This window comes from Lutra lutra, chromosome 12, assembly GCF_902655055.1.
Source record: "Lutra lutra chromosome 12, mLutLut1.2, whole genome shotgun sequence".
Taxonomy (NCBI): Eukaryota; Metazoa; Chordata; class Mammalia; order Carnivora; family Mustelidae; genus Lutra; species Lutra lutra.
In genome coordinates this window covers 35,949,359-35,977,358 of record NC_062289.1, presented here as the reverse complement: position 1 = coordinate 35,977,358, position 28,000 = coordinate 35,949,359, and the positions used below count along the sequence as shown (strand labels likewise).

The 28,000-nt window shown below is 55.7% G+C and overlaps 1 protein-coding gene across 50 annotated transcripts in view; it reads right to left on the bottom strand.

Moving 5' to 3' along the window:
- CELF4 (CUGBP Elav-like family member 4) overlaps positions 1–28,000 on the bottom strand; it is a 291,184-nt gene that overhangs the window by 126,351 nt on the left and 136,833 nt on the right. The window lies entirely within an intron of this gene.

Sequence of the window (28,000 nt, the reverse complement as noted above, 5' to 3'; positions counted from 1 at the left end):
CCACACAAAGCCACAACACACAGAGTCACACGTGGCTGGGTCACAGAGGATGTAGTCAGGACACCAACTGGCTCCCTCACTTTCACTCATGTCTACTGTTCCTTCGGGCGGGCCTATGGCCGGTACTAGGGAAGAGGGTGCCCTCCTCTGCACAGTGCCCCGTCCCAACCAGGACAGGGGACACAGCCGCTGCTCCCCAGCCAGGCCCCTCCTCAGCTGCTGAGCCGGGGGCAGCCTCCGCCCATCCCCTCACGTGGGTGGCATCCTGTGTCTATGCCGGGCGCCCTGTGGGAACCGTGGTGTGGCTCCATGGAGGTGCCCGAAGCAGTGTGGCCGCCTTAGTTTCCCTGCCTGACTCTCTCCATCATTCCATGACACCCCTGTTGGCTCCTGGAGTCTGGGATGGGAGCTGGGAAACATCTGTGGCACCCCCCCCCAGCAGCCTCCTCCTCCCACCCCCATTCCCTCTGAGCCTGAAGCTCAAGCCGGCTCTTGGCCATACCGGGTTTGGCTTGATTTTCTAAGGATTGTGTGCAGGTGGGTCTAATCACTCCACCTACAAGGCAGCTCTTTAAAGGGTCACTGCTGGGTGCTCTCTCTTCCTCTGCTGGATGCACAGGACCTGGCTAAGTCAAGGCTGGCTGGCCCGACCCCAGGACAGTCCCGCTGCCCCGGGAGCAAGGGCCTGGTAGGCTGGGTGGACGGGCCTGGGACAGTGGCTGGTGGGCCAGGTCAGCTGGGGGTGGGGGATGGGGCAGGAGTGCCCAGGGAAGGAAGGAAGGCAGAGTGGGAGCAGGAGCCACAAGAGGGAGGAAGCTGGGTGTGGGCTCCCGGGATCAGCTAGATGGAGGTGGGGGCCTGCGGAGGGGTGGGTGCCATGGGCAGGCGTACTGCCATCAGTCATCCTGAAAGCTCCAGGTGCCTGGTGCGCTCCCGGCAGACCCCTGACCCAGCCTGATCAATCCTAATGGAATGGAGCAGAGGGGCAGCCGCCGGAGGGAGCAGGCCACCCATCCTCCCTGACGCCCGTCCTTGTAACTTTGTCAGCTGTCACAGCAGCCAGAATGCAGAGGCTGCCCGCCTCCGTCATGTCTGGTCTCGCCTGGCCATCTAGCTGCCACCAGACAGGGACATGGGGAGGAGAGGACAGGGGACAGACGACCAGGGGAGGAGACCCCAAATCCTAGGCTGTAGGTGGCCAGAAACAAAAGGAGCAGGCAGGCAGAAGCTTCTGGGGAAAAGACTCCTATACTTTGATTCGCGTTTGTTTCCTGAGAGGGGCAGGGGGTGGTGGAACCCCAAACCTTTTCTTAACCATCCTCCAGCAAGCGTGCCCCTGTTCAAGCTGCAGCACCCTGGCCTCAGGGCCCAAATTCAGCCTGCAGGCCCTCCCCCAGCACAACAGCTCTCTCCTCTCTGAAGCACCCCCACCGCACCCCAGCAGCAGCTGCCTGTCCTGCTTGCTCTGAACTCAGGGGCCTTCCTGACGCCACGTGGTGCCTGACCAGGTCCCCTGTGCCAGAATGGTCTTTGTGTTCGAGTGGTCCCGTCTTCCAGGCTGGAGACTGTGTCACTGCTGTGATCTGCTCCCGTGTCTGTCTCCCCAACCACATCATGGCTTCCTCTGGTTGTTCCTGATGCCCTCCGTCCTCACCCAGTGACCAGAGCCCAAAGGATGCTCAGTCAGCACTGGAACGAGTCCCCTCCTGCACAGGGCCAGCACCCAGTCAGGGCCGGAGAGGGACTGTTTGCTGGGCATCAGATGAGGTACCGAGGGCGGGGCACCCAGGGGATGAGACTCGGGAAGGGTAGGGAAGGAAGAAGAGGGTAGGAAGGGGACTAGGGTTTGGGGCAGGCGTGCTGAGCGCAGACAGGAGGCGGGCAGTTGAAGGGGGCATTTTCCCCTGCATCGTTCCACCTGCTGGAACCCACCCCAAGAACTCCGATCCAGGGCCCCATCGGTCCCAGAGCCACTTTTAGTGTGTGGAGCTGAGAGTGCGGAGGGGCAAAGGGTGCTGCCTGCACCTGGGTCACAGGAACTGAATTCAGGGGCACCTGGGGGGCCATGAGCCCCTGCTCCCCTTCCACCAGGAGTACTTCTGTGAAGGTGATTCAGCCTCATATGCTCACAACTGCTCGTCAGGGGGGTCAGGGGCCTGGGGTGGAGGAGGAGCGGGAGAAAGAAAGGTTTTCCCTGAAGAACAGGCTGGAAGCTGAGGTCCTGTGGCGGCTCCATCACCAAGGACAGGACCTTGATAAGCGTTGCCTGCACGGCCCCCCTGGGGGGACCCCCATGGAGGTATCTCACCGCGCTGCTCTCAGCCAGCCTTGTTTTAGCTGCTGGGTTTGTACTTGGCCATGTGTTTGGCACAAGGGACAACCCCTGCCGCGCCAGGGAAATGCTCCTGGAGTGTTTGTGTGTGCACAGCCCCCACGCTGAAGCCTCCTTGCTCTGTGCTCGTCATATGGAATCTGACTGCCGAGAACCCTCTGAGGTGGGAGGCCGCTCAGGGCAGGAGTCTGCCTTTCTTAAACCAACAGGCTGTTTCCCCGAGCTTCGAGCTTCGGCACCTCCTCTGTGCTCACGGGCAGGTGACATGTTGCCCAGTGAGGCCCCGCAGCCCTCCCTCCTGAGCCAGGAATTCCTGGTCCCCAAAGCGCTGGACGTGAATGCCCCAAAACCCATTCCATGAGTCACCAAGTCAGACACACTGTGTTTGATACAGTGATGGGCACGCGTGTGCACACACGCACACACACGCATGCACACGGGCGGGATCTGCTGTCCGAGAGAGCCGCCTCTCTCTAAAGGCACACCTGAACACAGAACATTTCCTGAAGCAGGTGAATTTGAAAGGGCAGGGTTCTGAGAGGTGGGGATGAGGGAGCCCCCAGGAGAGAAGCGGCGTGTTTGGCAGGCTCTCGGCCCAGCAACACCTCAGAGGGGGTCCGTGAAGCCGAGGCCTTGAGAGGCCACTCCGCCTCCAGCAGCCCTTTCCCTCTCTACCCCACCCCTGCTTCACTCTTTGTGGTGGTGTTTGGAGGTGAGGGCTTAGGAGAGGTCACGAGAGAGGGCCCCTCACGGTGGGATCAGTGTCCTGATAGGAGGACACCCCAGAGTTTGCTCCTCATTCTCCCCACCATGTTAGAACACAGGAAGAAGGGGGTCATCTGGAACCTAGGAAGAGAGCCCTTCCCAGGGAACCAGCTGTGTTGGCATCTTGATCTGGGACTTCTGGCCTCCAGAACTGTGAGAAATAAATTTCTGTTGTTGGAGCAGCTCAGTCCGTGGTATTCTGTCATGGCCCAGAGCAGAGGCCTGAGGAGAGGCTCAGTTCCTCTCTGGAAGAGCCTGGTCGCTTCCCACTACCTCCTGGTCAAGGGCTGACCAGCTTAACCCAGCACCTGGCAGCGAAAGCCTGCCCCAGACCACAGACCTCCCTGATGGGCAGACCTGGGACTTGCTCAAAGCCACTTAGAACCTTGGAATCTGAGAGGGTATAAAGGTTACACAAAGGGAGCATTCTTTGCTTTCCAGGGATTATTAGGTTTGCCACAAATTCACCAAAGATCCCTTTGGAGAGGCAACTCTCTCCGCTTGCCTTTCATAGGAATCTGACACAAAAATGGCCTTGGGGCCCCAGCTTTCCCCATCGGGAGGGGCCGCCCAGATGGGTGGAGGGTGTGGCTGGGATCTCTAGGAATCTGTCCTCTGAATACTCAGGCCCAGGTCAGTGTGGGCATGACTGGACTGGAGCCTTCAGGTGTCTTGGGGAACCACATTCACCCTGGGGGGGGAGCTTTGCCAGGAGCCCGAGGCCCCACACCCCTGAGGCAGCTCATCCGAGGGGCCTACCCTGCAAGGGCACTGTGGGGGTGGGGTGGGAGGTGTGTGTGTGTGTTGGGGGAGTGGGTCCATCGCCAGGGGTTGGTTTTAGCGTTGGACCTTGGTGCCCCAATCCAGAAGCCTGAGTCTGTCTTGGTGATGGGGTGCCCCTCTGGCAGATTCCTTCACCTCCTCACAAACACCCCCTACCCTCAACCTTGGCCATCCCTGGAGGGGAGGGGAGGACTGGGGAGCCACAAACGCTAAGAGCAAATGAAATTAAATAAGTGATATTTTTGCTGCCTTTTCCCCTTTAATTTTAAACAACACTAACAATTCCAACTGCAAAGGCTAAGGGAAGAGAGAAAAAAAAAGGCAAAAACACCCCACCTCCTCCGAGCTTGGTGCCAGCGGCCGGCTCTGGGATTTGCATGACAAAAGCACTCGACAAACAACAACAAATTGCCAGCTTGTCGGGGGCCGCGGGGCGCCAGCGACAACTGGCGCGCTCCTCCGGGCGGCGACGGGCTCCCCGGACCCGCAGGAGGGGCCGGCGGCAGATGCTGGGGGCTGGGCAGCGGGGGCACCGCGGGGGAGCGGGGGAGGGGGGGGGGCTGCCTCGATACCAACGGAGCCGGGACCCTGGCCGGAGCGCTCAGGAAGTCAGGGCCGGGCGCGGGGGGCGGGGCAAGGGCACGAGCTGTGTGGCAAGCTAGAGGGGGGATGGGGGCGGGAGCACGGACAGGGGGTGGGGGCAGACCTGGACGGCCACCCCCATCACCACCCCAGTCCCTTGCCACCACCTTGCCACTAGACCTGGCCTTTGCCCTCGGGGCACAACACTGGGAGGGAGTTGAGAGGGTGGGGGACACCACAGGCATCAGCCCAGGCTTGCAGGATGCCCCCCACCAACCCATTCCACCACACGCGCCACTTCAGGCTGCTTGTTGTCCAGCGTCTCTGCCTGGTGGGCAGCTGGGGTCCCTTCCTGACCATGCTCCTGCCAGAAGGCTGGGCTGGGAGGGGAGAGCAAGCGGCCCCTCCTTGCCTTGATCTGGCTCCCCCCACGTGAGGCCCAGGCAGATGGCTGGCCAGAGCTAAATTGATTCATAATGACTTGTGTCTCTCCCCTGCCCAGCAACGGGTAACTTTTCATTAGAGACACAGATGTCTTAATAATGCTGTGCCAGGGTCCTCCTGCAGCAGCCCCAGCATCTGAAGAAGGAGGGGTGCAGAGGGGCCAAGGCAGGGAGGATAGATGAGCCCCCCAGGGGATGCCAGTCCAGAAGGGTTTGCTATCTCCAGGCCCCAAGTGTCTGTGGCCCATTTCCCAACAGTGGACCTCCTGACCGGCCCGTGCTACGGCCACTGGGGGTTCCCTTTCTAGCATCTGGGCCGTGTGGGGGCCCCCAGCATTACCTCTCCAACAGCTTGTCTTGTGGGCCCTCCCTCCTCAGCCTCTTTGCCATTCCCAGGGCATGACCCGAAGCGAGCCCTCTGTCCCAGGGCCTCCAAACCTGCTCCCAGATAACCCCCAAACTCCAGTCCTCCAACCCCCCAGATGAGTATTCTTCTATCAGGGAAAACGGTCCTCCAGCCCCATGGTGAGGGATGTTAGCACATCTGCCTGGCCTTGCACACTTTCTTACCAGGTCCCCTCCCCTACAGAGTGTCTGCTTCTGGCCAGCAGGCCCACTGGCAGGGGGAGGAGGGTGTCACTCCCTCCTCTGTCCCAGCCTCCTGCAGTCCTGTCGCACATGGCCTGCAGCAGGGACAGCCCATGGCCAGAGTTGGAACTGTGTGGTGTGCGCCTCCCATGGCTGCCCCCCCACCAAACTCTTGCACTCAGCCGAGCTCTGCCTGGCCCTGAGCGGGATGGGCTGCCCGTGAAGGAGCAGACAGGGTCCATCCTGAGCTTACAGGTTCTTGCAAGCAAGCGGGAACTGCCTTTAGTCCTCTCCATCCTTCTGGTAACGTCACCCCGTGCTTTAAGCATAATAGTTGGCCTTTTGTTTGATTTTGCTCTTTTTTTTTTTTAAGATTTTATTTATTTATGTGCCAGAGAGAGACACGGCAAGAGAGGGAATACAAGCAGAGGGAGTGGGAGAGGGAGAAGCAGGCTTCCCGCTGAGCAGGGAACCGGACGGACGTGGGCTTGATCCCAGGACCCTGAGATCATGACCTGAGCCGAAGGCTTAATGACTGAGTCACCCAGCTGCCCCTTATTTTGCTTTTGTTGAGAGAGTAACAGATAGTGTTTGGTTTCAATCACAGGCAATTCATCATTTTGGGACTAGAAACCTCTTTCTGGGCTCCCCTTGGAAAATATCATGTCCCCTGAGAGGTGGGTCAGCAAAGGATCCCCATCTCCAAGTGTGGTTGTGCTGCCGGGAGGTCTCCAGCCTGGGGGCAAGCCTCCTTCAGCTGGTGGGGGAGCTGAAGGCCAATCCAACTGACCTCTGGGTTGGTGGGGGTCAGCTCTACCTGCCTAGGCTCGAGGGCTCCCAAGAGCAGACACCGGTCCCAGACCGAGTTCTGCTGCCCCTGCACAGGGTAGCAATGCTCCCACCAGAAGAGAAAGGAGGCCAGCCAGCATCAAGAGGCTGTGCCTATGGAGCTCCATAGCCCAAAGTGCCCAGTGCGAACTCCCGGCCTGGGATGCAAATTACCCCTGGCTCCAACCCACGTGGTGCTCCCCTCTTGCCTCACTCCCTTCAGACACCCCAGCAATTTCCTCTCACACATCCTCGACATATCTGCCTATCACGGTTCCTCCTTCTGATACCTCCCCTGGTTCTTGACTATGCAGGCGAATCCAGCCCACAGTTCCAGATTATTGACGCTTCTTGTTCGTGAAGGTGAGTTATTTCTCTCCATGTGGCCCACAAGGACAAGGCCTCTGACCCCTTCTGTTTCCTCAGGACCAGGCCAAGTGGGGCTGGATGCTCCCCCTCATCTCCTCACCATCTCACACCACTACCCCCGACCCTGCCCCAGTGACGCCTGGCCTCAGTTCCCCCGTGCAGCCCCCTGGGTGCAGCCTGCCAGGCCCGTGCCCATACAGCATGGCTACCGGGATCCGCAAAGCTGTGCTTACAAGAGGAGAACACAAATTCTTGTCCTAGCCAGGCTGCTCTTTCCTCACCTGTAAATTTTGGCCCTTGAGAACATGCTTCAGGAGGGTGGATGTGAATGGACTTTGAAAATAATTACAAGCAGGGGCGCCTGGGTGGCTCAGTGGGTTAAGCCGCTGCCTTCGGCTCAGGTCATGATCTCAGGGTCCTGGGATCGAGCCCCGCATCGGGCTCTCTGCTCAGCGGGGAGCCTGCTTCCTCCTCTCTCTCTGTCTGACTCTCTGCCTGCTTGTGATCTCTCTCTGTCAAATAAATAAATAAAATCTTTAAAAAAAAATAAAAAAAATAAAAGGATGGAGCCAGCAGCTGCGAGCACGTATGGCTCTCTGCTGTGTCCCAGGCACTGACTCGGGCTTAGTAGGTGCTCAGCAAACAGTGGCTAAATGAGTGCAGCAGCCCGGTCCTGCCGTGACCCTTGTGTGAGAGCCTGGGTGACACAGCCGGGCTCCCTCTGAGGCCTTGGTGGGAGTCAGGTTGAGACGGGAGATTGGGGCTCTTTGCCTTACAGGTGGGGTGTGAACCTGTGGCCTCAGTCTCACTGGCAACACCGCCAAACAATCAAGTGTTCCTTGCAGACAGCCTTCCTGGAGAAAGCCAAGAACCCATCCCTTCCACCTCCCTGGGCAGCTCCCAGGCAGGCTTGCCCTGCTCTGCTCATGTCTTTTGTTTTTCTTAATTAAAGTCGCAAGAGCCAGGATTCAGTCTCAGAAGGTGCAGCCTCGAGGCCGGATGTCTTCATTTTGGCCGCGCCACTGGTGTGGCTGCCTGCTCTGGCAGCTGGACGCTGGGCCTCACAGGACCCAGCAGGAGGTAAGTGTGGGAGCCCCTGCTGATGGGAGCTCAGGGCACCGCACCTTGCTACTGCCCGGTCCGCTCTCGCTGCCCACAAGCTCTCACCCCTTCCACATGGTGCCAGCCAGCAGCTCGCTCCTCTGTGGAAGCTGCTCAGGGCTCGAAGCTCAGCGGTGGCCCTTGGCTCTCTGGGCTCCCTGTAGGGACCGGTCCCTCGGCATGTTGCTCTCCATCAGAGAGCCCAGGGTGCGTTCTTGCTCAGGGAGTCTTGGCAGCCCCTCCATTTGCTCAGGGATATTTGCTGGGCTCTGTGGCATGCCTGGGGCTGGGCTGGCCAAGGCTCGGTCCCTGTACCTCAGGAGTGTCCAGTCTAAAGGGGGCAAGGAAGGGGCACCTGGTGGCTCAGTGGGTTAAAGCCTCTGCCTTTGGCTCGGGTCATGATCTCGGGGTCCTGGGATGGAGCCCCGTGTTGGACTCTCTGCTCGGCGGGGAGTCTGCTTCCTCCTCTCTCTCTGCCTGCCTCTCTGCCTGCTTGTGATCTCTGTCAATAAATAAATAAAAAATCTTAAAAAAAAATAAAGGGGGCAAGGAAGGACTGCGGCAGAGCTGGGGCAGGAGCGGCAGGAGGCTCTGGGACGGTGGGAGGGCCTCCTGCCCTCTCTGGGCTTTGGTTTTCTCATCTGCAGATTGAGGACATGGGCTGGGATCTGCAAACGGTACTGAGGAGTCGCGGGCAGTCTGAGCACAGGGGTCCGGGCCACCTCTGGCCACTTCCTCCTGAGCTGCATGGGTCAGGCTGTCCTGAAACCAGACCCAGGGTGGATAATCACTGCTTGGTCCAGGAACGTGTCCTGGTTTATGGTGCTCTCCGTGTTTGTAAATCATGACTGTTCAAGAACCTCGGAGGCGGGTATTGCTGGCTTTTTTTTTTTTTTTTTTTTTAAATCAGGGAAAAGGTCCAGTCTTAGCTGGGGTGAAGCCAATCTAGGACCGGAAGCCAGGTCTGCCTCTGAGCCCTGACCCCAGGGGCTCCTTGGCTATGCTTCCTTCTGACACAAGGTTGGCTTTGCCCTTTGAAGCAGGGGCTCCTCCCTGCCCTCTGTCCTGATTATGGGCTGTGTCCTCCGTCCGGTCCCTCCCTGTCCAGGCCTGGGCCCAGCAGCAGGGCCATAAAGGGGCCTTGGGCCTATGCCGAGTGTGAAGGGCAGGTGCGTCGGGGGGAGCGTGTGGGGTGAGGGACATAGCGGCCAGCCCTCACTGCTGGGAGGCAGGGACAGCTTTTATGGCTACCGAGCCTGCCTTTCCTTCCCTTTTAATAACAGTCTGGCCAAATTGCTTCCTCATCTGAAGTTTGGAGGTGAGAAGGGCATGGGGGCTGGGAAATGCCATGATGGTGAAAATCCTGCCCTGGGAGAATGGGCCAGTGCACTGCAGAGCAGAAGAACCGCTCTAACTCAGAGAACAACTTTTGGTGAGAAAGAATCCTCCTAGCACAGCCTCCGCCCTTTCCCCATGGCCTGGCTCTGGGCTCTGAGGGCCACGGGGAACAGACTTGCTGTTGGCCTCCAGGAAGAAGCCGGCCCAGGATTAGTGGGAGGAGGCTTCTTGCTGTGGTCCCGGCAGCGTGGGGCGGCTGTCCTCCCCAGAGGGTCTCCTGCCGACAGGGCCTCCATCTCCCCATCTTCCCTGGCCTGCAGGGCTCCTCCCAAGGGCACAGGGAGGTGGAGAGGAGACATGGGTACTGTGTGGAGTGAGGACTCACATGAGAGGTGGGCTTGGTGGGCAGAGCACTGTGCTTATGGTCACCCGAGCAGCCACCAGGAGTCTGGTCATCTTGGACGGATCCCTCTTCTGGCCAAGTTCCCTACCCTTCAGCGACATCCCCTCGGGGGCTGAGACCTGGCAACTGGCCCACACATCGTGCGTGCGTGCCTCGTGGAGGTAGGACTCTCCCACTTGCGGGAAGGCCTGCTCCTCCCTACACCGCAGACTCCTCTTTCAGTTCCGCACCGATGGGGCCCTGATCCTAGCCACACTGTGCCCGGCGGTAGGGCACCCGAGCTGACGGAAGCACAGGACAGTAATTCACCCTCAGAAGTACCTGATCACAGCAGATGTCAGGCATTCGGCGGAGGTATTTTCGAACAGCTGGACAACCGTCGGTCTAGAAGGTCCCAGACAACCAAAACCCCAGGTGCCTGAGACCCACCAATCAGCGTCCACTCGCCCAGGGCTGGTGTGTTACAGACCGGCACGCCCACAGAGTACTTGCTCCTTCCTGTGCTTTCCTTTCCTTTCCTTTCCTTTTTTAAAGATTTATTTATTTATTTAAGAGAGAGAGAGAGAGAGAGAGAGCGAGTGAGCGAGTGCACGCGTGCGTGTGCGAGTGGGGAGGAGGGGCAAAAGGAAAGGGAGAGAATCTCAAGCAGGCACCTGCTGAGCATAAAGCCTGATGTGGGGCCCGATCTTAGGACCGTCACCTGAGATCGTGACCTGAGCCAAAAACGAGAGCCACACCCTTACCTGACGGAGCCACCCAGATGCCCCTTACCATGTTTTTCTAGGCAAGTGACCCTATCCAGGACCCAGAGGCAGGGAGAGATGCTCTGTCCAGGTGGGGATACACACCATGAGCCTTGCCCCTGAACACGCTCCCCCTGCTCCCTAATCTAACCAGCTACGTGACCTTGGGCAAACCAGTTTAGCACTCTGGGCTTCATTTTCCCCAACCACATGCTCCCCAGGGCCCCGAAACCCCAGGCTCAAGCATTCCCTGATGCTTTGCTTTCCGGCCCTGCAGGGGAGCCTCTCTGGTTTAGGTCTGTTGGGGGCGGGAGATGCCAAGCGAACCCAAGGGGCAAACCTGGTGAGATAGTTCGTTTTTTGTGTCAGCTTGGTCTGGTGATGACACCCAGTTAACCAACCAAACATTAGGACGGAAGTTTGAAGCAGGGGGTAACATCTACATAAACTGACTTTAAGTAAAAGAGATTATGTGGGTGGGCCTCATCCAATCAGTGGAAAGGCCTTCAAAGCAAAAGGAGGTTTCCCTGAGGAAGAAGAAACTCCACCTCAAGACGGAGGCATCAGCTTTTGCAGGAGAGTTTCTAGTCTGCCTGTCGGATTTCAGAATTATCAGGGTCAATTCCTTGGAATAAATCTTTGAATACCTGTCATGTATGTATTATAGGTGTGTGTGTATCTATATGCTTACGTGTTAATGTCTATCAGATATGTGGGTGCATAGATACACTTTTCAGAGAACGGTGTTTGTGGCTTTCAGCAAAAACTACTTAGAAACAGATCAGACGGCCAACTTCAGTAGCGGGGCCTCGTGGGTAGTTAGGTGGACCCATTGGTCTTACATACACGCTCCTGCCTCTTGGCCACGTGGTGCTCTCAGTTTACCCTGCCCATCCAGACTCGCAGAGGCAACCTGGATTTCGTGATCCTAGACTCTGAGTGGAGGAGGCTTACTGGGCTATATATTTTTTTAAAATTTGACTGGTGTCTATTTTACTGTTCTGAGCAGATGATGTGCTTTGTTTATGAGAGAAATTAGGCCAAATCCAACTTTTCCACAGATGGAGAAGCCTGAATTATTTATCAGAGGCTCATGAATTTGGTTCTGGCAATGGCAGGGCCGAGGGTGGCTGATTTGTGTTTCGTAGCTGGAATAGCTTCATCGCAACGGGTCCTGGGCCATCTCTGTACGGTGCTGGGTCTGCCTGGGGGTCCCGGGCTGGCTCCAGGCAGGGGTCAGTGGTAGGGACCCTTCCCTGACCGCTTCTGCTGGGTTCTGCTGGTTTGCAGAGGCTAAGGGGCGGGGGCCCTGGCAGGGTCTTTGACTAGCTGCTGGGATGCTCCGGCTTCGCTGGGACCCCTGCTAGGCCCTACCTAGGACCTAGGTGTGTCTTCTTCACTTGGCAAAGAAACTGATGGCAGTGGGGAAGAGTTCACTGAAACTTCCCTTCCCCCACCGGGCCTTTCTTTCCTTTCAAGTTGAACCACAAAGCCAGATGGCGGACGTTTTTTGCATGGTTGGCTGTCTGGCAGCTCAGCAAGCGCCTACTGTGTGAGAGCCTCATTCTGGGCTCCCGTTGATCAAAGCAGTATTGTGGGAAGGCGAGGGCCCAGCGTGTGTTGGAGAAGGCCTCAGGACAAAGCCTTTCAGAGGGACCTGGGCCATCTTAGGTACGAACACTATTTCCTGTTGGCCGAGTGCTGATCGCAGGTCAAGTGCGGTCCAGGCATTCACTTACTGAGTCCTCAGAACAGTCCTGGGAGCCCAATCCCTAGACTGCACAGTCAGGGAGTGTTCAAGTCTTTTCCAAGACCCTTCAACCAGTGAGCCTCTGGACCCCACGTGACATGGATCCAGGTTCCCTGGCACCAGTCATGGGCCAGAAAGCCCTTTAAGGTGCTTATAGATGAACAAGGAGATAGAGGAGGAAACGACTCAGCATCTTTACCACCCAGCCACGCTCACACCAGTCTGCTAGTCACCTCTCCGGGCTCTGTAGGTGGTTACCCAGCCCAGTACTGAGATGGGAACATTGCACTTCGAGCCCCCAGTTGGCTTGACCAGGGGCCTGCCGTGCTCCTTCAGGAAGCCGAGCCAGATCCCAGGTCTTCCTCTCTATCCAGGTGTGTCACTCCCTAGACATGTCCTGCTGTCTCCTGGAGGCTGTCTGGCCTTAAAACCTAACTATAAATTTGCCACGAGTTGGCTGGTAGCCTAGGACAATTCGCTGCAGCTCTCTGGGTCTCAGTCTCCCCCATTCAGTCTTGGGCCTCTGAATTCCTGGTCTCTGGGCTTTCTTTTTTGTCTCCAGGGCCACCTGGAGGGAACCAGCCCTCTCTGGTGCCAAGGCCATGGAACAAAGGACTCCCTGCTGGGAAGGGGCAAGGAGGCTGCCTGAGGCGAGTGTCTCAGTGTTTGTTTGAACCATTCAATTTGCATTCAAGTTTAATTACCATCATCTCTAAGGTTGCCCACATGGGAGAAGAAGCACCTGGGCCCCAGGATGCTTGCTCCAGCTTCTGGACACTCCTTCCCCTGGACTTATCTGGGATGTGCGCCTGCCTCCCCACATCCCATGACCTTCCCTCTCTGGACCACGGAGCTGGCACTTCTCTGACCTCTGCTGCCCTGGCCTCCCCAGGATCATCTATCCTTCTTTCCCGAGTTTTTAGCAGGAGCCCCTGTCCCTAGTCCTCCCAGATCAGAGGTGGCAGATAGATGTGGGTGTGGGACCAGGTGGGGGTAGAAGCTCTCTGTCATTCTTTATTTCAGCAAAGAGCAAGGTAGAGAGAAGGGGAGGAGGAAAGACAATAAATAAGTTTAAAAAAAAATCAAAATCCATGTCCAAAGGAACTTCTAAAATTCAAAATGGCCTTCGTTCCGTGGAATGGAACTCCCTCATCATCCCCAGCACTCCATTTATTTTGCCCTGAGAATGGGGCAGGCTACTCTTTCTCCTCCGGGCAGCCCAGGGCCCTTCTACCACCTACCAAGTTCAAGGTCTCTAAGGGCTCTTTCAAGTGCATCTCCTCCATGAAGCCTTCTCTGGCTTGTCCCCCGCTCCAGCCTCATCCTCACATCCCACCCTCCAGCGCACACAGGCTCCCACACTCACACCCTGGCTCGGTGGGGATCGCCCCTCCACGGGCAGGGGGACCTGGAGTGGGAAGGGTACCAGGATGGGAGGGCGGAGGGTGGAGAAAGATTGAGACAGCTAGGGTAGGGAGAGGCGGGGGGAGGAGGGAGACAGAAGTAGAAATGGGGAGGCAGTGAGGAGGAAGAGGAAGGTAAGGGAGGAGGGTGGACGAGCCAGCCAGCCGCGCTTATTGGACTAAATACAGTCCCGGGACAGCAAGTAATTCGGGCCTGAGTCAGCACGTTTCACCCCTAATTTCTTAAGCATCTGTCAGGCCACTGGCTCCCCGCCCCCCGCTGCGAGAGGAGCTGAGCAAAAGCCTCATTTAGCAAATGAGGGGAAGGTTTAAAAATAACGCGAGGAGTCACCCTCTATGAAGGCGAGGCCACCCCCTCTCCTGCTGCTCTCCACACCCCTCCCCCAGTCCAGCAAGACCCATAAGAAGGCCTGGGGACAGATGGCTGGAGTGGAGGGCTGGACAGTGTCTGTCTGTGGCGCCGTGGGACACCGTGGGACATGGTGTAGGTGGGGACGGTGGCAGTGGTGCGCTGTACGGATGTGTGAGTGTGCAGAGGGATAAGCCTGTCCCCACCTGTGCATGCCTGCGTGTGTAGCCCTCTAGATGCAGGGCTGGGAAATGGAGCTTGTGACAGGGTGTGACTGACTGCGCCAGTGGGGGCACCTGTGATAGCGGATGCTATCTGGTGTGTTCTCTCGTGGCAAAGGGGCGGCACGGGGCAGAAGTGTGAGTGACACGTGTCAGCATTTCCATACGTGCCTGTTCGCATCCTGTGTGCTGGGGCGTGCGTGTGAGACAGACAGACACTATGGCAGGGACAGAAGCACATGCATCTTCTGAGCCAGGGCTGCTCTTAAGAAACAAGCCATCATTGCCTCTTCTGAGATGGTCTCAGCTACACTGATTCCCCCAGATTTGGCCCCAATCCTCATTTCCTGTTCTCAGAGACCCACTACCCCACCTTGGCACTAGGTGCCAATGGCTGGCCTCGCCCCCATGGTGAGGCCATCTGTCCAGGAGGCAGAACCCTCGCCAGGCAGCCAGGGTGGTTCAGAGCCAGCATCTTCCACCTGAACTGGGATCTGGACCACCGTCCACTCAGTCTTTATTCCCTCCCAGAGCCTAGTCAGGCCTCCACGTGCCTCCTCTCATTTCCTCCCCCAACAGCCCATGAGCAGGAGGAATCGGTGGCCTTCACAGACGGGACAGCTCCGACTCCACCGGGAGACGTCAAGGCGCGTGCCTGTGGGTGACACATGGCCCCGCATGGCTGGCCCAGCTTGGGGCCGGCTCACCGCCCGAGGAGAAGCAGAGGGTCTCAGCCGCGGGAGACTCCTTTACATTCTGGACCTCCCCCCAACAGAGACGGAGGCCTCCCTTTCCCAAAGAAATCACCCGGGGCTCCTTTGAGCGGAACAGCTCTGGAGTTATGTAAGATTTTGTTTGCGGACAATGAGTGGACAATGAGCGGGCTGACAAAGAGGCTGGAGGGAGTCTGCGGAGGGGAGGCAGAGAAGGCTACTCAGAGAGCGGGCCTTGCCCGGTGGGACTTGTGCATACCTCGATGCCCAGAACCCTCCTGGAGCCTTGGGTGCTCTCCCACCTGGGTAGCGCTTGTCCCCGGACACCGCTCAGCCCCTTCCCTGGACAGACAAGCGCTGGTTCTTGGGGAGTTCAGCTCACGGAGGCCTCGGAGGTGTCCGAGAAGACTCAGAGAAACAGGATGGAGGTTGCGTAGCTTCCAGCCAAGGCCAGTGAGGAGACGTGGTGCTTTAATGGTGCAATCTGAGGTGTCTGGAAAGCACTTGCCCTTCTAGTATCTTCCCTGTGAGACTGCCTTGGAGGCTGACGCAGCACATTAGGACGTAATTGTGGGGTAGGCATTGCCTGTCCCTTGCACCAAGCTTCCTCCTGCATTTTTATCCATTCTGCTCCACCTTCTAAAATGTCTTTTCTATCTGTGCCATCAAAAACCCTCCTTGTAAGGCCTATCTAGGCCCCTAGCCCTTCGGCCCATGGGGATTGCTCTCTGCTCTGCACTGGGGGGGCGGGCAGTGTCTGAAGGCAGGCCTCACACCTCCCCGGCGTCCTTTTCTTTACCTCCTCGTTCCTCAAGCTATTCCTCACAGAACCTGTTTTCTGGACAGTTCCTCCCTGCCTCCCCCTCAACCCCCTCCTGTCTTTTTCACTCACCGTTGAAGGTAGTCATCATATAGGGTTGTCTGGGGGGGTGGTCCCAAGGGATTGGGCTTCCCTGTGGGGGAGGAATTTCCTCAGGTGGGGGCGTGTTCATGAAGATCATCCATCTCACCCCCCATCCCCCCCCCATCGGTGCGGATCTCAGCACACAGGTGTCCTGCCTCAGGGCCAGGTCGGTAACCCATCCCACCAGCTCTGCCCATTCTGAGACAGGCCCCAGTTCTTTCCACAGGACAGGCATACCAGTTCCTGCCTTGACCCCAGGAAAGGGGTTCTGCCCTGGGGCATGGAGACCCAGAGGCCTCTGATTAGGGGGATGGGGATGTGCGTATCTTACCACGGAGACCAATGAGTCTCATCTCAGTGTTTCAAAATGCAGAGTGAGCCTTTCTCTTTATAACCATCGTTTACTTCATCTAGGAAACTAAGTTGAGAGCTTAACAGTGGACTTGGTGGGGCCGGTAGGCCAGGGCGGTTGGGGGTGGTCTGTGGTCCTAAGGTTGCTTCCGGCTTTAAGAGCCTGCGGCTGTGTCCTTCCCTATAAAAGGAGGCACGAGTCCCTCTCTACCTGTTGAGGGAAGAGGACCGTGGGCTGCTGCTGGGCCCTGGGGTGGGAGCTTGAGTGAGGAGAGCGTGCTCTTGCCATATACCAGCCGCCTCCTGCCTTTCCGGAGCCCCATCCCTCATTGCCCTTCCCCTTCCCACGTCATTCCCATCACTGTAGGCCAGGCATCGGGTTGTGGGGGGAGCTGCTGTGGCTCTCCTCCAGCTGCGAGTTGGAAAAATCCATCACGCACCTAACATATATTTTAAAATAACTTACACGAATAACACCCCCCCACCCCGCTCCCATTTCTGCGTCTCAGATCTGATTATGTGCAGCTCTCTCTCTCTCTCTCTCTTTTTTAATAAAAAATTGCTATAAATCTTTTTGTCACAGAAGATATAAGACGCAGGTTTGCTAGAGAAACTGCCTTGCTGAGTTGTTTTGTAGGTGGTTTGGTGCCCTGCTCTGGTTTGTTTTTTTTTTTTTTAACTCCCCTACAGCTCGAGTTGAATATCAAAGAAGATGAGAGTTAGGGAGAGCTATCCCTGATTGGCATTAAAGGAAGGAAAGAAGTTAGCAGGTTGGACAACGCCCATCTCACCCCACGCCTGTCTCCACTGCAGGTTTGGTCAGAGGGACCAAGGGGAGGGAGATGTCCCAGCTTAAGCCCACATCATGGCCCCTTGGAATCCCCCATTCTTAATAAAAAGAATCGTGCCTTTCACATGCGCCCCTATTCTTCTAGCCTAGGCTGGCCCTCCTGTGCAATGGGCCTACTGGGAATGGGATGGCAAGGAGATGGGGATGGACGGGATGCTGGACATCGGGGAGCCCAGTCCGTGAGACCACCCGTGACCTGCATGTTAACAGACAGACGACTTGAAAGGTGGCTGTTCTCTGAGAAATGGTCTCAACACACCCAACCCATTTGTCACCAGGGCCACAAAGCATGCTGAACGGAGAAAATATTCCCTCAGATGCTCCCTAGGGAGTCGGGGTTGAAGAGCAGGAAAACCCAGTCGTGGCTCACGTGGCACCCGTGAGCTCAGGACCCTCTAGGCTTGGCACCCAGCATGTGCTCAGCCTGTGGATCTCGGGGAGCGCTGGCTGGGGAAGGGAGGGATAGGGTGTGTCTTGGGAAGAGAGGCCAGGAAAGGGGTCATGGAACAGGGAGGGAGGGGATGGGGTGATCCGGGCAGAGGAGGTGGGCATGGCCGGGAGGTGGTGAAAAAGAACCGTCTTAACAAGATGGAAATTTGGGAGAGCTGCCGCTGGCCTGCTTACCAGTTCATCATCCGTGCAGAGCACAATGGCAGGCCTTGTGTTGATACACTTGAAGGAGAGCGTGCGGTCTAGGGGAAAGCACAGGAATCTTGGAGGGGGAGAGACAGGGATGATGACACTGTCTCCAGAGTTGCTAGGGGGATGAGAGGCCTTGGTATAGGGTAGAACGCTGGGCACACGGAACTCTTGGCAGTCGTCTCCGCCCCCCAACCTCCCTCCAGAGAGGGTGTCATAGAGCGTTTGTCCGGGTCCTGCCAGGCAGGCCCTCTTTGCAACCCGACATGTTTTGCCAGCACAGTGTTAAGCAAGCAGGACACAGCACCGCCCAGCCATCCACGACCTCACAGTCCCATGGGGTGCGGCCGGTGGGGACATATTTTATTTGTACCTAATAAAGCCCGGGAGCGTGACAGTCTGTGACACACAGTGGAATGCACGAGTGTGGATACCAGGTCCACGTGTGTGCCTGGGTGCGTCTGTCTACACATGCACGCACACCTTTACAGGGATTTTCAGCTCACTCCCGTTATGAATCTGGTTCAGAGTCCGCAGCCCGGTTTAATATCTGAAGTGAAATGGCAGGTCTTTATCCGCCTCTCCCTCCTCCTGCCCCTTACCTTCTGTCTGCTCTCCAGGACAACACCGTGCATATGCCATATTAGATTCCATTTGGGTCCTGTTCTGATAAGCAGGAGATTAAATAATGAATGAGATTCCCATTAGCTCAATTTTTTTTGGGCATATTTCAGGCAACCTTTTCCCTTTTTAATCAAATCTGCTCTGTACCGCAGAATATTTTTACATTGATTTGAAAGAAAGGGATTTTTTTTAAAGGCCTGCTTACACCGACATCCCCGCGTGTACCGAAACTCGGCCTGCAGAGTCTTGGGGAGAGGAAGGCACAGGGTGCAGCGGAGGGCAGGAAGTGGAATTTGGGAATGACCCTGATCTCTGGCACACTAGCTCCATCCACCTTCCCTCGACCCCATCTCACTCCTGTTCTCCTTCCCCGCTTCGCGGCTCCTTTGTTTATATTCATAAGCAGGCCCATGCACTGAAATGTCATCCCAGGCATGGTAAGAGTTATGTGTAAGGTGCCTATCCTCCGGGAAGCCTCTTTTGTTGAGCTGAAGCCACTGCCTTTGTCTTAGGAAGACCCCAAGCCGCATGTCAACCCTTCCAGGGGAACATTGAAGGGACGTAGGCAGCGGCCAGCTTTCCTAGGAAGGCAGGCACAGAAGAATCTCACACCTCAATTTGCCCTCCCCGCGCTGGCTGCTTCTCATCTGTCCTAAGCACATGTTTCTAATGGAAAGGTGGAGAGGTAATTCTCCCAAGGGGGCTCGATGTGAGAGGAGGAGGCTTGAGACTCCACCTAGGTTTGCCAGATAAGAAGGCATCAACACACTTTAGTGTTCTTCTTGTTTTCTGGACATGAAGGCAGAGTTTGGAAGACCCAAGCTCTAGGCTCATCTCCTCTGACTCTTCCCAGAATTCCTGGGCCTCGCCTTTATTGAGTCCCAACTATGTATGAGTGGTGTGATGGGTGATATGGTGCTGGCATTCCCAGTGACAGTTCAAGCAGGTCTCATCAGTACTCCCACGGACGGACCAGCACACGCAGCCCACTTGTCCACCAGCCACAGCTAGATTCAGGCCCAGGCTGAGCCCCATACACACTCCTCCCCCAGTGCCAGCCTTGCTGGAGGTATCCGATAGTCCAGTCTTCCTACTGCAAGATCCCCATTGTCTCCTGCTCTCTGGTCTGTGTGGCTGTCTTTGTCCCCACTGCTCCCACCCCAGCCCCTGCACAGCACTGGGCCCCACTGGGCTCAGTAGAGGCCTTCATCTCTCTTGGGTAGAGTAACTGATTGAGGGGGTCAGGGGAATCTGTTTGGAAGCCACAGTAGCCATATCCTAGTCCTGCCTGGGCCCCTCTAATCAGTAAGGAGCAGAGCTCTGTCCCATTCACCGTGGGACCCCTGCACCCAGGGCTCAGTCTACTTACAGCTGATGGACTGTAAGTGAAAGGTCAGGGGGGTGCCTAGTGGGGGCCTGGGCTGCTGACTCTCTCTCAGGGGCAGTTTATCTATCTGAGGGGCATGACTCTATCTGAGGGGCAGTCATGCAGAAGGAGCCTGGAGCCTGACCTACATATCTTATGTACTAGGGAATGGGACTCTCTCTAGAGATGTAGTTTCCCATGTGAACAGACACTTTGCCACCAGCTTTTAGAGAGGACTGGACCAAGCGTGCCTCTTGCCCCCTGGCTGAGTGGTCCCGGAAGCTGGGGTTGGTGGCAGGTAGTAGTGGTGGGGTGGGGGGAGGGGTGTTTGGAGTCCCCTCCAGATGTGATGCACTGATCCCCACCGAGGGCAAGTGGGATCCCAGAGAGAATTCAGAGTGTTAGAGTTAGAGTTGCTTGGAATCTTGGGGGCATTTCGGTCCCCTCGGGATGCTTCAGGGGTGTGGCCCTGGTCCCCGCACAGGAGACTGCCTGCACTGTGGGACACCCAAGCTGTAAGCAAAGTGTTCATGCAGAGCTGTATCTGCCTGCTGAGCCCTCCTACACTGGGACCCACTGAAAGATATCCTAAGAGGCCAGGCAGGCCTAGCCCCGGCCCTGCCACTGAGGTTCAGAAAGCCTGGGGTGGGGGCTATCTCCCAGAAGGACCAGATGTGGAGGGTAGGGGTTGACAGCTTGGGCAGCAATGCCCTCCCAGCCTTCTGACCGCCAGCCTCTGGGACAGCTCACAGCCAGGGACAGAGGGAAGAGAGTATGGAGCTGACAGGTATGATGGGAGGGGGACAGGAGTCACAGACCCTAGAGCTCTTCATCTAAGACCTACCAGAGGGAACATGACTCTATTTACAGACAGGTTTCCGGCTTCATCCTGCACAGGCCTAACCTCTGGGCAGCCAAGATAAAACCTGCTTTGTCAAGTGACCCTTCAGGGCAACGCAAGCCACTGGGCAAAGTGAGCTCCTCAGGCCTGGCCTGAAATGGTAGGGTTTTGGTTGGCTGCTAGTACGGGGCAAGAGTGGTAGAGACAGGGGCGGACACACGGCCGTTTCCAGGCTTTGACTGAACCGAGAGGCCACCCTGCCTGTGAAGACGTGCGTGAGGTCCTTGGGAGAGCGTGACAAATAAAGGACAGAAGGAGATAAGAGGTGCCCCCGCCTCTGCTTCCCTGGCAGCCCGGGCTTACACAATCCCTGCCTCACGTTCCAGGACCAATTAATCTCCTCTCTCCCCTGTCTCCTTCCTTCTCCTACTCCTGAAGACAAGGAAAGGAGAGTGTGCCCTTTTGGCTGATGCCTTGGCTGAATTATTTGAGAGACGAGACTTTAAAAGCACATTTAAAGGGCCAGCGGCCCGAGACTCCACTCCTAGGAGGAGAAGGTCTTGCCTGCAGGCAGGTGCCTAGCCCTCCCTGTACCAGCAGGACCTCAGGCTGGAGACCCAAGGCTGGGGGCTGAAGTCATCGGTGTGCTCGCACGCGCCAGCCTGTGTCTGCACGTGCATGCGCTGGTGGGCACAGGGTCTGCACGCTGGCCTGTGCACCATTTTGGCATGTATGTACACACTGGGGAGGGAGGGACGTGGTGTGGGAAGGCTCTGTCTAGGCTCAGCAGTTGCTTGGTGTGTGCTCATGTGTAGGCAGGACTTTGTGAAACAGGGTGTGTGTGAGCTAGCGGGTGTGCTCCCTCACACAGGCAGAGACGAGAGCCACACGCCGGCGGGCCAAGAGGTGTGTGCTTGGCCCCAACCCCAAGCAGTTGGCTTCACGGCCCTCCCAGCTGACCTATTCCCTTGTTTTTGGAATTCTGCTTCTGTGAGCCCTGGAGACAGGAGGGGCTGCTCTCCCAGAGGCAGAACCAAACTGCCTGAATTTTAATGAAAACATCCTGAAATTTGTTCTGAGTTCAGAATTCTAGAGGCAAGGGAAAGACTATCCAACCCCCTACCCCCAATCTGGGAGCTGTGTGTGTGTTTATGGGTGGGTGTGAGTGTGTGTGTGAGACTGAGTTTGGTGGAATCTGAGCCACATTAGCCATAGTTCCTGGTCGTGTGTGTGTGTGTGTGTGTGTGTAAAAGGAGGAGAATGGAGAGCCAGTTTCAATCAAACCATCTGGAGGAGGCAAGGCTATGGCCTCACTTGTCCATGAGGCTCCTTCAGAAGGCACAGCTTCTCCTTCCTTCTTGCCTGTTAACACCGCTGCCCTCACCACTGCACCCCGTAGTGGAGTGAGTGGTGTTAAGGGCATGTAAGATACCCACATTCCTACAGCACCCACCCAGCCCAGTCGAACAGAAGGTCCCTGAAATGCAGGAGAAAAACTACCCCTGGGATCAGAGGAAAGTACCAGACGGGCTGCTTATCAAGAGAGACAGCCAGGGCGCGGCAAAAGCTGGGGCTGGCTGGGAGCGGCATAGCTGCCCATGTGCCTAGGTCACGGCCCTCAGGAGCTAGTCCAGCCGGTACTGACTGTGCCTCACTCCCAGCCAAGAGCTCTGCCATGGCTTCCCCTCTCAGCCACCGTCTCTCCACGTTCCAGCAGCCAGGCGTGAGGAGAGAACGCTTCCTCCTTGTCCACCTGCTCCGGGAAGCAAGTCCTGCCCACTCAGCACCCCTTTCTTTGCTGTGTGCTAGTTTTTTTTTTTTAATTCACTCACTCACTCACTCGCTCACTCCCTCCCTCCCTCATTCATTCCTGTGTTACTGAGTCACCATCTGCACGGCTGTCAGCCAGGTGCTGTGGGAAGAAAAAGGGCAAAACCACATAGAGCCTCTGAGTCTGCCTTCTAAACTTCATCTCTGTTCCACACAAGTGTACCAGACTTCCACTGAGCACCTCCTGGGGGCTAGGTGCTGAGGGTCCATTGCTGGATAATCAAATAGGAGGCCTTCTATCACAGAACTTCTGTCCCAGTGGGAGAGATCACTAATGGTCTGGTTATAACCCAGAATGTTAGGTGCTGTCTGGGGAGTCCACGGGTTAGAGATCTCTGAGACACACATCCTACCCTAATCAAAGTAGAAACTTCTGTGGGGCAGGAACAGCAACTTTCTTCTTGTCATCATCTCTATCGCCCTTCGTTCAGGTCTGTTTGGGTTTTCATAAAATACGGAAAGATGGATGGCATGCGTGGGTTGACACACGGGTGCATGGACACAGGCATAGGAGGACGCCTGGATGGACAAATGGATGCATGCATGGATGGATGGCTGTCACTTCTTCTGTCACATTCTGATCTCTTAGCTTTGGATGCATGGGTTGGTCAGGCTGGTCAGATCTCAGTGCTGAGTTGTAACAGGGACACTAAGCACCTGCCCCTGACTCCTACTGGGCCATGGGGGCTGGGCGAAGGAGGTTCCCCTCCCAGCCCAGGCTGTGCACACACATCATTGGCTTGCTCCTCAATCATGCCTTTTCCAGCTAGCTGCTCCTGTCACAGCACATCTTGTTAGCCCTGGAGGCCCAATGAAATGGAAATTCATGTTTAAATTTAAAAACAACATATTGACCCTGGGAGCCGGCGATGTCTACATTTTTAATAACTTATTCAGAATGAAGGCTTGGATGAGTGTGTGTTTCTTCGTGTCTATGTGTCATGCATGTGTGGACATGCGTGTTTTATGGGGTGCATTCCCACATTTGTTTATGTGGGTGTCTGAAACCGTTTTCACGTATGTCAGTGAATAGCTGGGAGTGGGGTGGGGGTGTCTGCATTGGCTCTGGAGCGCAGTGAGTTTCACTTGGTGGAGTAGGCTATGTCAGGGTATACTGTGGGATGTGCTGGAAGGTTTATTTGATTACTGTGTGTTCATGTAGAGGGACTGGAGATAGGTGGACACAATGGGGGAAAGAAGGCAACCCTTGCTTCTACTCCTTCATGTCCTTCCACTCCTATGGCATCTGACCTAGGGGTCCCCTGTTCTTCAACCCGTCTGTACTTTGGGACCCCAATCCAGATGATCCCATAGGTCAGTTCTAGGAACAATCCCAATCAACTGAGGCTGGCCAGGTCCTTGGAGAACTCTTCACCTCCTTCCATGTCTTGGCAGAGTGAGCATCAGCCCCTTGGGAGAAATACTTCCTTCCCACTCAAGTCTCACAGACTTCCAGAGCCCCAGTCCTCCTCTCTGAGGGGCCCATTATCTCTCCCTTAGATAGTTCCCCATATGAAGGAAGAACATCAGTCCGGTGGTCTGAGTCCTAGGATCTGGTCTTGTAAACCAGTCAAGCTAAGTGTCTAAGCCCTCTCTGTTCCAGGTCTCCTTTGTAGGAGTTTGGGCCATAGTAATAGTAAGGCCTCCAGAAGGCCCATCCGAAGGTTCTGTCAGCTGTCATGTTATGATTTCCATTCTCCAGCCCAATCTGATCATTATAATCCTGTCTCAAGTATACTCAGTGTCTAGTCATTGACACTTACTCTTCGGCTTTCCAACCCAAGGCAGCAGAGATCAATAACAAGACCAGGTACATGGCAGGGACTCAGCAAACACTTGTCCATTGACTGAAAACAGTATGCTGCCAGTTTTAAGTTTCTTATTCTCCTATCCATTCACCCACCCATCTATCCATTATCCATCCATCTGCCTATTCATCTGCCCACCCATCCCCTACCCACACATCCAACCCATCCAACCATCCATCCATCCACCCATCCATCCACCCACCTACCGATGGACTCATTCCACAAATATTTTGTTTTTCTCTTACTGTACAGGAAGATACAGAAGACAGCTTCTATTCTTGAGATGCTTAAGCCTACTTGGAAGATGGTGTGTAGTGAAGAGCAGTGTAAGAAAGGGCCAGAATGTTCCAGGGCAGGGCTTGAAGGAAGAGAGAACATGTCTGAGATGGAGGATCAAGAAAGGCTTCATGACAGAGGTAGAGGTGGTAGCTGAACTGAGCCCAGAGGGCTGAAGGGATCAGATGGAGAAAGAAGGGGATAAGGAGGGGTACTCCTGGTGGTGGGCACGTGGAAGCATGCTTGGAGAAGAGTGAACCACCTGACTTGTCCGGCATGCAGTAAGCAAGTAGAGGACAGTGGAGAAAATCTAGCCCAGCTATCTGTCAGGGGCCTAGAGCACTTTCCCATCACCTTGCAATTCCCTCATTATCCCTAGGACCAAAGCAGAGAGGCACTATCACATCTCTTTCAGAGATGGGGAAACTTGGTCCAGGATGGTTGAGTGTCTGGCCCAAAGTCACAAAGCAAGTTTGTGGCACAGTAGAGACCACGACCTGAGTCTCTGAACTCCTTGGCTTGGGATCTTCTTCCCTAAAATGGGAAGAGCCCATCCCCAAAATTTTAAGTCTTATTTCTTAACTTCAAGAGAAGTGGGAAAGGGTCTGCAAGCACTTTGTTTCTATTTCCTATTGAAATTTGACATAATGCCTTGGCAGTTCCCCCTTAATATTCTGCTGTATATGGAGCCTGACGATTTCCACCATTGAATGTGACAGGTTGGGAAGATTAAAAAGAGGAGCTAAACTAGCAGCAGTTGGAGATGAGGAAAAGTAGCACATTTATGAATAATTTCAGCTGAATCCTCACAACACGACACTCCCTGGACAGAACACATTCATTATCTTATTCACCACGACTACTGCAATATTAGTGATTTGTTACCGAATCAATTATTAATTCATACAGGAGAACGAGGCTCTGTCACTTAACTCTTCTCTGAACGTTGGGCCCAGGGTGGGGCAGGGAGGGGGAAGGAGCCAGATTTAGCCTTCATTCCCTTGTTTGGTCTCTTGTGGAACGTGGAAGGATAGCTAAGCGTGGTGGCAGGTGGGTAAGTGAGAGGTCTGGTGAGGCGGAGTGTGTCATGTCCCTCAGAGCCCTGGCTTGAAACCAGATACCTAATACAGCACAGCAGTGCAGAGCCCAGCGGTCTGTCGGGGCCAACTGATGCCTTCCATACCTCCACCCACCCACCCACCCACCTATCCATCCATCCATCCATCCCTCCACCCATCCATCCATCCATCCATCCATCCATCCATCCATCCATCCAATTTATTGCCTGCCATTTGAAGTAAGTGACTCAAATAATTTGCTCTTGCCTGCAGTCCTCCCTGCTCTGATCATCCATGCAAATCCTCCCAACTGTCAGAGCCTAGCTCAAGTGATCCACCTTTAGACCTCCTGCTCCTTCTCTAGCCCTCTACCTTCTCCCCTAGAATTCCCTAGCCCTGGCTAGAGGTCGAGCCACACTTGACTGGACACAGTTCTCATGCGAGTGTCTTGTCTCCTGAGCCTAGGGTTCCTCCAAGTGTCTTGGTACCTGCTTCATAGCACCTGGTCTGCTCTTCAGAGAGGAAGATGCTGGAGCAACAGAGCAGACACACTGAAGCATTACCCCTGGGCTGGGGCCTTGGAATAAGCCTTGTAAAAGAGAAAGAGGGGTCCCTTGGGTGCGCAGCTGAGTCACCCTTGGGGGCTCCTCTGTCTTCTTATGCATTAAGCTCAGGGCTGGGCCGTTAGGCAGCTGAGGGACTATGAGACTCCAGTATGTCCAGGCCATGTTTACAGGCTGTGACCTTCCTCACCCTCCTCCTCCTCACTCTGCACACTCCCTTTTGCATCTGATTTGCCTTAAGGAGGTGGAAACACAAAGTTCTGAAGTCAGGTTGGTTCAGAAACAAGGCAGGTGGAAATGCTAGGAGTGGCAATGTCCTCCCTGGGAACAAAGGGGAGGAGGAAGGGAAGGAATGAGAAGGAGACATAGGGAGGAGGATAGGAAGGACAAAAAGGGATGGAAAGAGAATGGAAGTGGGAAGAAAGGAAAGGAGGAAGCAAGGGGGAAGAAAGAGTGAAAAGTGAGGAAGGAAGGAAGGAAGGAAGGATGGATGGAAGAAAGGAAGGAAAGAAGGAAGGAAAAATATAAAGAAAGGAAGGACTAGAAAATAAAGAAGAAACCTCTTCCTGTCACATGAGCCTGCCCGTAAACCCCAGTGAACCCACGCGGCTGCAGCTTTCTCCATGGGGTTGTTGGACCAAGAGCGTGCCCCCTGCCCTGGGGCAGCAGGTGGGGCAGGCCAGAGCGGTGTCTGCCTGAGGTTCACAGGGATGGCTCAGGTTGAGTGCCGAGGAGGGCGCAGGCTACCACCTTTACGTGCTCTCCTTGTGGCCATGCCTCTCCCTTCAAGTGGCCCAGAGACAAAGCACTGCCTGTCCCCTACCTCCCCGCGTTTCCACTCCTCCTATTTCTCTGACTTGACCTGTTGGTAAACCTCCTTTTCCCCAGGCTCAGGGTCCCTCCCCACATCTTCCCAAGGCCCTGCCCAGCAAGACACAGTAGGCCCGGTGTAGACCTGCCATTGGTCAGGTGTTGCCAACTCCTTTTGGTAGCCTGGGAGCGGGGGTGGGGGGGTGAGGCGTCCCACAGTTATCTATCAAGACACTTCTTTTTCATTTTAAATTTTTTTTTTTTTAATTTATTTGAGAGAGCGGGAGAGAGAACAAGAGAGAGCACATAAGAGGTGGGAGGAGCAGAGGGAGAGGGACAAGCAGACCGCTGGCTCAGCGGGGAGCCTGATGCAGGGCTGGATCCCAGGCCTCTGAGATCATGACCTGAGCCGAAGGCAAACGCTGAATGGACAGAGCCACCCAGGCGTCCCGTCAAGGCACGCCTTGCAGCGTCTGAGTAGTCGGATCCCCTGGTTTGAGCCCAGCAGCACGGACAGGAGAGAGAGCCAGCAGGACCGGGTTAGAGGCGCCATCCTCACGGGGACCACAGAGCCCAGTCGGACTGTAACTTTGGCCACTTCCTAACCCTGTCGGCCCCCATGACCTTCTGCATCCCGTCCCACCCTCTGGGCCTCCCATCTCCCTCAAAGACCAAAGAGTCAAGACATAGCGAGGAGTGGGGTAAGAGATGTCATCTGCTCATAGAGAGGTCTGTGATTGATAGTTTACTGGCAGGATGATCTGAAAGATGTTGTGGGGCCTCATTTGGTCTCCAAGTTTCTTTCTTTCTTTCTTTCTTTCTTTCTTTCTTTCTTTCTTTCTTTCTTTCTTTCTTTCTTTTTAATTTATTTGACAGATAGAGATCACAAGTAGGCAGAGAGGCAGGCAGAGAGAGAGAGAGAGGAGGAAGCAGGCTCCCTGCTGAGCAGAAAGCCCGATGCGGGGCTCGATCCCAGGACCCTGGGAACATGACCTGAGCCGAAGGCAGAGGCTTTAACCCACTGAGCCACCCAGGCGCCCCGGTCTCCAAGTTTCTGAACGCTTACTCTTACTCCTCAGTTCAACGACTGGCACCTGCCCACACCCTCAGGGTGTCTAATCTCCTGAAAGTGCCACCAGTCTGGGACCTCATGGAAATTCACTTGTCCTTCAAGGCAAAGTGATCTGACCAAAGTCTCCAACGGTGTCCCCTCCCAGCCTTTCTTTCCGTCCCCTCCCCATTGAATGGGAATTTGGAAGGGCAACCCTTCTGTGTGGTTGGGAAAGGCCAGCATCCGCGGTGCCCAGTTCTGATGGTGGTCGTTACAGGTGGACCCATAAACGGAAGG